Here is a 9,957-nt window from a genome sequence, read left to right as displayed (position 1 = left end):
CCTCTACTGTCTGCGCCACCACTCCTAGTTCTCTGACGGGTCGTTCACATATTGTCTGTTGATGGTGTTTTGGCCCATATTAAACTTGTGATTTGTTGCCAGTTTATGAGTTGAGATAGCTATTTTCTTTTTGCCGGCTGGGAATTCAAATCAAGGGGACCAGTTTGGGATTTAGTTTCCGCAGATTATAACAATTGAATGTGTACTAGATACTCGCGCAAAAATGGTTCATTTGGATGTTGCACAAAACGGAGCCATGTTGCTCATCCTCATCCTCATTCTTCATAGATCACCTCAGGTTAAGGGGGGATTGGGAGATGCTGCCAAGCAGAGGTGCTTGGCAGCGGTGCCGAGCGCATCTCGGCCGTCCAAAAGTGTTTTGGATGGCCCGAATGTAAAGGTACGGAACGGATTTAAAAAAAAAGAAAAAGAAAAGGAAAAAGATGTTTTGATTCGGGCCGTTGATTCCGAGATGAACGGCCGGATTGGCCGCTCGGCACCCGCTCGGCAGGGGTGCCGCTCGGCAGGGTCCCCGGGTCAGGTTAGGGGATATGCCAACCAAAATTGAAGAATCTGTGACACTATAATTCATTTAGCAAAACACTTTGCGTTTGGAATCTGTGCATAAATTATGAACAGATTAAAACCCACTTAAATTGGAATTGGGAAATCCTGTGCGCACCTGACCATCGATTTTAACAATGAATGATTGAAATATAATTTTTAATTATGAACGATTTATCGATCATAATTGATTTTTGATCTGAACCGTTGATTGATAATGGTTGTCACTGCCCTACACATGCACTACACGGGGTGCACTATAGCACCCCCGAATCCCTTAAATTGAGATTAGAACAACTTAAGAAATTAAATAATCAAGCAAGAGCTGATTTTCCCCGTTCCCTTCAACTGAAGCGTCTTCTATCATCATTCTCTCTGAGGCAGCATGCGAAAAACCAAACAAAATTGAAACCCACTTAAATTGAGATTAGAACTTCTAAAATCAAATAATCAAGCAAGAACTGATCTTCGCCATTCCCTTCAACTGTCTTCTATTATTCTCTCTAAGGCCACATGCACAGCTTTCCGCTCATTATCTTCTTTGATCGGCAGCTTTCCACTCTTAACTAAACATGTAGACAACGAGAGCTTCGTCCTTTTATATCCAAATAATTGACATTGGATTTTAGAAGCAACACACAAATCATGAACCTGATAAAGAATTGTCAAGTTACAAGTATAGCAGAGAAGGAAAAGCATTTCTAGCAACAGAAGGTAGCCATACTTTAGCATTTTGGATACTCTAGAGCCAAAGTTTGGCTCTGACATGTTATTTTAACCATTGTGAATTGGAAATCCTCTAATGGACCACAAGCAATTCTCAGGTTATAAGCATAGCAGAGAGGGACTAAATGATAGAATTATAACCATACTCTGTGCAAGAAAAGCTTTTGCAGCATTGCTGGAGAACAGCAATCCTTCTGCAGGAGCACTTTTGGTCACTGCGGGGTGAGAATCAGCCTCATTATCACCCGAAGCACAAGATCATAGACAAGTTTCACTTGGCACCATTCGGCCATGGTCCTTTCCTCCTGTTATTACGTCCTCTTTGCCATTTTGGACCGGCAATGGACCTCTGACTTCGTGCCAGCTCACTGGCCTCCGAAGCTTAACCGTGGATTGGGAACCACCATGGACAGAATCAATTTCTGTGTGCTTCAAAATTGCATGCTCTGTACTGCAATGCTCTTGCGCTTCAATCAGATCATCATCCTGCCGGTGGGAAGTACAGTAACCAAGTGGGACTGATATAAAACCAATCATCACCTCACTGGTAAGTTGATCCATTTTGGCTACATCCTCTGTCAACAATATGGATTTCAAGATCTTTCCCTCGTTTTCCTTTTTTAGTTTCCTGGTCTGAACTAGAGATTCTGAGTTGAATAAAAGCCGTTACGTCCAAAACTTGGTGATTTCCATGTACCCAATGTTCTAAAAATCGCTAGGCGCTAGACGGGTGGAAAAGGGCCGCCTAGCACCTAGGTGCCGAATAGTCGGCCGCCTAGCACATAGGCGGGGACTAGGCACCCGACTAGTCGGCTGTCTAATCTAGGCATCAGACCACCGCCTAGAGCCTAGGAGGGGACTAATCGGCCTAGGCGGCCGCCTTTTAGAACACTGCATGTACCATTTGGCGTTCAGCATTTGGAAAGGCGCCTAAATCTGAGTGTTCGAGGCTGAATCCACTTTGAGCTTCAGTATCGTTCTTCACCGCTACAACCTACAAGTTTGGACAGGCTCAAAAGGTGAAGGGACATGTTCTGTGGTTGTTTCTAGGACGTTCTAACTGGATATTTCTGCAGATGGTGGACTGTCCAATAAATCAGCAGAGATGTCCTTTAGATCTACCTTCTCTCCATTTGCTTGCCCTTTCATTTTCAGTTCCTTCCGCTGAAGCTTTTTCAATCTTTTCCTTTCCAACAGCTCAGCTTGCCTATAAAATTTTACAAATAAAAGGATAAAGATAAAGGGCTAACTAATGGAGTTCACAAATTAGCCAATTCATAATACATAAAACCAAATTTTCAAAACATGCCTATTTCACTCCCAAGTCATACTGGCTAGCACAATATACAGTTTTCCTTTTCAGGTGGTTAACCCTTTTGCTTTAACTCAGAAAATTGTCTCTTCACTTGTCCTTACTCTAATACTTCCTGTTGTGGTGAACCGGGGGGGGTTCAACATGAAGTAAAACAACCTATCTGAAGTGGAACTTCCTCGCATTGATGGAATTAGGGGAACAATAGTCAAACAGCGGTATTACTTTCATTCAAACTTTAAGCAAGTAATTTACCATGAAGTAACACAGATCTAGAACAAGGATACATAATTACAAAGTTATGCTCAAATCGCAACGCCAGACAGAATGTAACCCAGGATGGAAATCACTTGCAAGAAATCCACTGAAAGTATAAAACCAGATTGAAGTCAGGGAGTAGCATACATGCAACTCTGGTTTTCAAAAAAAAAAAAAAAACTTATAATGCACTCAACATTGTGATTTTGTCTTTGCTAAGTATAAGAGCCATTCGAGTTGGGAAGAAGTATGCAGTTGAAAAATATGATTCCCAAGCATAGTGCTTGTACCAAGGCTATCCGTCATTTGAGCTATCCAGAACTAAAAGATCAAAAACTTGGAATAAGCCGCATTAAAATTTGAAGATTCAGAGGGAAGAGGCAAGAGGCAAGAACCCACATAGCTGACTCACAGATAGGGCTGTTTATGAGCCGAGCGGCTCGCGAGCTACTCGAAGCTCGGCTCGAGAATGGCTTGTTAAAGCTCGACTCAAATGGTAAAAGAATGAGCTTGAGCCATATTCCTAAGCTCGTTTCTTAAACCAGCCGAGACCGAGCTACCTAGAGCTCGGCTCAGATGGGCTCGCGAGCCAAGCACTACACATAGTCAATATGACTATTCAATGCTAGGAAGGTGTAAACTTGTTAACTTCCTACATTTTTGGGCATCATCCAAAGCTGCCATGTGTCATCATTTCATGCGCAGATAGCTGATGCAAAAAAGCAAAGGGAGTGGAAGAATTTATATCAAATGAATGGCTGGAGAGTCACAAGCTTTTCGATGTGGGACAAGTAGTCATAAGTAAAAGCAAAGGAACGGCATTCAACACAAGTTCCACATTGGAAACCTTTAAAACATTTATAGACAAAGAGTCCTATATAACTAAAGTGACCAGTCTTTGAACGCCGAGCTGGTCTCACGCGTGATGTTCGAGCTTCTGCGAGCCGAGCTCGAGCTGAGGAAATGAACCACGAGCCGAGCTCGAGCTGGTCTATTTTTTCACGAGCCGAGCCCGAGCATGTCAAAGCTCGACTCGGCTTGGCTCGTTTGCAGCCCTACTCACAGATAAGTCTAACACAAGGAAATCCAATGAGGCATTTCCACAATCAACATGATACAGATGAAGTAGATTGGTAGGTAGGCATGGAGCATAAACATACAAATACTGAGGTTCCAAACTCGGAAAGCCAAGAGATGCATTACAAATAAGATCAACATAGAATATAAAAAGCAGAGAGAGTGAGAATTCTGCACCTCGCGACAGAATTATGAAAGAGAATTGAACACTCCCCTGCGCCTTCACATACCCAGCTTGATATTCAGTTATGTGATAAACTCAAAAGAGGGTATATGTTGTGAATATCTTCAATTAGACTATTACCCATGTCCAAAAAAAACTCAGAATTCATTCCAGTCCTGAACATTCGACGCAGGTACATAAAACATTCACAAAAGTCCCCGTGTAGCGTACCCATGGAGCATAGATGGCATCAAAATCTAGCCAGGAAGCATATGATCCAATTGGCTTTCATTTTACTGAGAATTCTCTATGCATAAAAATTCATTTTCAAGTGATGCGAAATTCAATATGCTGCTTCTAACCAAGTAATAAATCGTATACGAAGACTTGTCTAGTTCCTTGAGATGAACTTCCAGTCTTAATAGAGAAACAAAGACAGTATTCTCAGTCCAGAAAGAGGAAGATAGGTTCAAGATTGAATTCCATGGAGGAAAAAGAACGGCTAAAATGGGTTAAAAGAAAAAGGAGAAAAGATACTATATCTTGAGATAGTCTTGCCAAAACTCAACTAAAAGAAAGAAAAGAAGATACTTTGAAGTGGTAATTACTCCGATGTTGAGGGGACGGATTACAATTACGGTTTACTACGGCTGGAGCTTAGGAAGGCTTTTTACAGATAGGTTTTTACCGGGAAAGAGTAGCGCTTACAGTCACAACAGGAGACAAACAGATGGTTTGCAATGACGTAGTAAGCTTCTCATTTGGTGACGAAGAGGATAACATCATATATGGGCAAAAATCCTCTCTCCAGCCAAGAGAACTGAATTAGTATGACTATGAAACTCTATAACATTCACAAACAAACCTGCTCAACACTCCATCAAGGTCTTGAGAGAAACAAAATTACGTTATTATCAACACACCTCTGAAAGAAAAACAAGAAGTTAAGCCCAAACCCAAGCTATTTGGCCGCTGAACAGTTCCACTTGCACATTCCAGACCACAAGCAACATCAAAATTACAGCAATAATATCTAAAAGCTCCACAATTTACCCAAATTAAACGTAATGCATAGATATATTGGTTTGTGTTTGTATGGAAAACAGAAAACCCATGAGCACCTGCAGTTGGAGACTTGAATGGAGCTGCTGAGAGGAAAAAGATGGAGCAGACTAAATCCAGTCCCAATTGGATTCTCAGCTATGTCTTTCCTCTCCCTCTTCTCTTCCTAACCAGTTTCACCTAACTCATTTTCCACACCCACTTCTTTCTCTCACTTGTGTTTCTTCCTGTCCTTCTTCTCACTTTTTCAGCTCACTTCCACGAGAAATTTTTGAGTGCCGAGCGGGCACCACTTGGTGCCCAAGCAGAGCATCCGGGCCGTCCATTTCGGTTTTGGACAGCTCGGAGTTGGAGAGAGTTAAAGGAGAGAGAAAGAGAAGAGAGAGAGAGAGGTGGGGTGAGAGGAGAGAGATGGTTTCAATCTGGGCCGTCCAACACACATTTGGACGGCCCGGATGGGCTTCTTGGGCACCACGTGGGCATGGCCATGTGGTACCCACCCGGCTCCCAAAAATTTCTCTTCACACCTCTCAACACAACCAAGCACCAACCCATTGGTCAAGGTCTCGTCCCCATCTTCTCTCTTCTCTTTCTTTCCTTTTTTTCTTCTGTTTTCTCAGCAGATAGAAAATGAAATAACTAGAAGGAGAATAAGAACCCGTGTTCTTCACTGTTTAGAATCTCAAACGCATGAGGAAAATAAAAACCCAGGTGCAGCTTCTTAAGGAAACAAGATATCATATTTTACACTGCATTTTCCATATAATCAGATGGAATCAAAGGTAACGAAATGATTGGGTAATTAACTACAAGTCTACAACTTAATTGCAAGTGGAGTCGAGTGCAGTTGGTGCCTCTCTTATACTCTCATGCATATGGGCAAGGTTCGATTCCCATAAGCACCCCATCCCCTCCCAAGTCCCCTAGGATAGAGTAGATTATGATTAACGAATGAAAAAAACTACAACTTAATCGAATCCAACAGAACAACTCAGGCAATACTCGTAAGCGGGGCTGAATTAGAATGCTCAAAATTGAGGCATACGAATCAAAACTCAGTCAAGCCTACGTTTTACGCGTCACATGTTCCAATTCCTATAGTTGACTTTCATAACAACAACCAAAAGAAAAAACTTGAGAGCAAGAATCGAAGAAAAAAAATCAGTTAATCCAGCAGTAATCTTATTTCTTGCTAGGCAAATCCAAATCAAGAGCTGATATCCCCAAAGCCAAATACAGTAAAAGCCTACATTTTCAAACCCTAGAGCGATACACTAGGAATGAATCGACGGCGGACTGACCTGATCTGGAAAGAAACAATTCGGTTGAATTCAGAAGCTTTTAGGCGCAAGATCTCAACACGAGCGAGCGAGCGAGCGAGAGAGAGAGAGAGAGAGGCGATTTTGGCAAAGGAAAAAATCACGTGTCAAAAGACTCCGTTTGTTTGTGCGTTATTTCTTATTTTCTTGTCTTTTTTTTTTTTTTTTTGCAAAGACCCGAAAACATATTTTTATTTTATATGATTGAAAATGTTTTTCCCTTAAAAATGTCGTAAATCATTTTCTGAACTTTGTCTTTTCTGCTCGAGTAATTACGTTAGTGCTTTGCCAAGATCCCTCAGGACCCTCACGGACCACAGTCCCAAACCCAAAGTTCCAATCTCATTCACGCATGATTTAACCCTATATTTTCTCATCAAAGACGACAGACCGGTAGGGCATTATTTCATCTTGTGCATGTGCAGTTTTCTTTCGGGAGGACAAAATTTTTCTCATAAAAAAAGCTTTTTGTATGGAATAACTATCAACCTAATATCAAAAAAAAAAAAAAACTTTTATTTCTTGCAAAATCATTTTACATAGAAAGAATTTTACATAAAAAAAAATATTTTACTTTCAAATAAAAGGGAAATACTCACTCCGTTTTCATTATCTATTATTTTGTTTATCTCTTTTATGTCTTTTGCTTCTATCTTTTAGTGTGAATCTTGAAAAATATGTAATATGAATCTTGTTTGATAGATCTCGATTAGTTCTATAATACAAAATTTTCAAAATTATAAAAAATATTATAGATTAAAAGATATAAATAATTAAAAAATAACACGTAATTTAAAAATGAACAATAAAAATAAAACTGAGGGAGTATATTACAAACAAAACACTGTACCAATTACAAACACAACCACGTGTACCTAATACAGACAAATGACATCAGCGACTTTCTTTTTCTTTCAACCAAGCTGTTCAAAAATCAAAACAGAAAATCTATATGGAGAGACATATCTTTGAGACCCACTTTGGGGTCTCCACAAATAATCTGAGTTTTTCATTAACTTTAAGATAACTTTTTTGAGTCAGGCAGTAAAAAAAAAAAACTCAATCAAATACATGTACAGACTTGATTCAATCGTCAAATTTTTTTTCATAATTCAAGATCCTCAATTTTAAATGAAAATTTAAAAGTTTGGATTAAATATTTATAAATATCCGATTGAGTTTATTTTTGTTGGAGTGACTCAAAAAAAATTAAAAATAATGAACAACTCAGATTATTTGTGTAGACCCCAAGTGAATCTCATGGACCTATTTATAAAAAATAATGGAAAATCAAAAAGTGAACAAACAAAGCCTAAAAAAAAAAAAAAAGTGAACAACCAAAGTGGAACGAGAGAGTATTATTCAATGCCCCCAATCTCAAGGCTCGGGAAACATTGGGTTCCCTCCCATTTCAATGTCAACAGCTACATCTTCAACTTGAGGAGGAGGATTAGTTTCTCTTTCATTTTGTTGATCGATCTGGACACTAATAATGAGAACAGGAATCCCACGCAAGACGACCCAAATCAAGAGAAGAAATCGCGCCAATAATTCCGAAAGATAATCGTGCCAAGGGAAGGTAGAAAGGATGAGTATGTAGCCAAACCAGAAAACGGGTTCTGGCAGGAAAACCGGCCCCAGCAGTGCAATAACCAAGAAGAAAGAGAAGCGATCAGCGATTCGAACTCTGATATGCTCAGGCGTCACGGTAAGACGGAGCGTGACGGAGGTGATGAGGAAGAGCATTAGAATTACAACAGAAAAGAACCCAATTTCCCAATCCAGATTGGAATTGGGGACGGAAGGAAGCCAAGGGTTCGCTTGTTGTCGGTTGACAAGGTAGAGGATGAACTTCAAAAGCGCCGGGACAAGAAGCCTGAGATCGAAGTTTAGCATTCTGCTTGAGGGACTGAGATGCTTTATGAGAGCCTAGAGGGAAGAGGAGTGGTGTGCCTTCTCCAATAGAACTTGGGGATATTTATAATGTTGGGACTTTGATGTGTATTTATAGTAAAATATTGTGTTTGTCTTTTGTTCCATATTGTTTATTTACAAAATTCTTTTCTATTTTAAATGATATTGCACACTAGTAGATTTGTGAATGAGGGTCTAATGAGAAGTCTCGTGCGTTCGAAAAAATGGTCGTCGAAGCTTGAAAGCAATTTAGAAAATTGAGTTTTCGTAAGAAAACTGAGTGGAAAGTATTGTTGGGCCCACCAGTGGCTCAAAATCGATTTCAATTCATTAATATCGTTTATTCAGCAATATCGTTTTCAATTCAGCAATATCGTTTTGAAGTGGCTGAAAGCAATTTAGAACTAGTAAACTGAGTGGAAAGTATCGTTGGGCCCAGCGGTGGCTCAAAATGGTTTTCAAGTGGAAAGTTAATGCTGATTTTCCTGTCAGGTTTTGGCTCTTTTTTTTCTAACTATAACGCCGCATTAATCAATCGAGGAATATCAAAGTGGAAAGTTCTTGATGATTAGGCAGTCAAGTATTGGCTATTGACCATCCATTTAATTAAGTTGAAAAATGTGTAAGTCCATGCAGTGTATGTGTGAACAATAGTTGTTTCATCTTTTTTTTCTCAGGTACAAGACTGCATAAATAAAAAACACCAAATTAGAAGGATGATAATTTTCGTCCCCTACTCTTATTGTTCTCTCATTTTTATAAATTAAACCAAAAGGCCAAAACCAGTACCAAAAAGAGTTTCCATTATTGTTTTTCATCCCCTACTGATTTAGTTGATGTAGAGCAATGGCTGGTATGTTTAAATTTTAAAATGTTGGTTCTTATAATCTTACTCTTGGCCCGAGGTTGTTATATTGGGGTCAATATCCAATATTTATTTTGCAGTGTGTTGATCGTGGAGTCGTGCCTTCAGGCATGTACTAGCAACGTGCCTTTAGATACGTTGCGCCGTGCCTTCAGGCACGGGCATGCACTAGTTAAAATAAAGTTTTCACGTTTCCAATCACTTATTTACGAAGCGCAATAAATAGACGCACATCTCAGCCGTCCAAAAATGCTTTGGATGATCTACATTAAAGTTAATCTTTTTTCTTACCGGTCAAAGATTGAAAACATATCTCAACCGTTGATTACTGAAACGGAAAAGAACCCAATTTTCGAATTTAGATTGAAATTGTGTACGGAAAAGAACCCAATTTTAAGATAATTATATTCTGTATTTTGTATATAAATACAGACGAGATTGTATCTAAAACCGTGCATAGTGTTGAATAATTCCGACACTATTTACAGGTGTAGCACTGTTAAAAAATAGTAGAAAAACAATACTCTTTTCAAATTAAAAAAAGTCGAAGCAGAAGTTTTTTTCTTACAAGTAAATTACAATTTTCAAACAACAATGTTACAAATACACACAAATACACAAACACTTATACATACTCATAATAAAGTCAGTGTGTGTGAGTCCCACCTCTATTATGAGTGTGTGTATGTAAGTATTT

General features: G+C 39.3%; 1 long non-coding RNA gene across 4 annotated transcripts; it reads right to left on the bottom strand.

Moving 5' to 3' along the window:
• Window positions 1-1,187: 1,187 nt before the first annotated feature.
• Window positions 1,188-6,457, bottom strand: LOC131325519 (uncharacterized). Of its 4 annotated transcripts, XR_009199729.1 has the most exons (3): window positions 5,688-6,457; window positions 5,222-5,404; window positions 1,188-2,780 (listed from the first exon to the last, which is right to left on the bottom strand). It is a non-coding gene; the product is annotated as an uncharacterized LOC131325519 (long non-coding RNA). The 4 variants fall into 4 exon arrangements; XR_009199728.1 differs by lacking the exon at window positions 5,688-6,457 and having other exon boundaries at window positions 5,222-5,681; XR_009199730.1 differs by lacking the exon at window positions 5,688-6,457 and having other exon boundaries at window positions 1,188-2,776; window positions 5,222-5,681.
• Window positions 6,458-9,957: the final 3,500 nt, after the last annotated feature.

Source organism: Rhododendron vialii, chromosome 5a, assembly GCF_030253575.1.
Source record: "Rhododendron vialii isolate Sample 1 chromosome 5a, ASM3025357v1".
NCBI lineage: Eukaryota > Viridiplantae > Streptophyta > Magnoliopsida > Ericales > Ericaceae > Rhododendron > Rhododendron vialii.
This window is presented reverse-complemented; position numbering and strand designations above follow the sequence as displayed.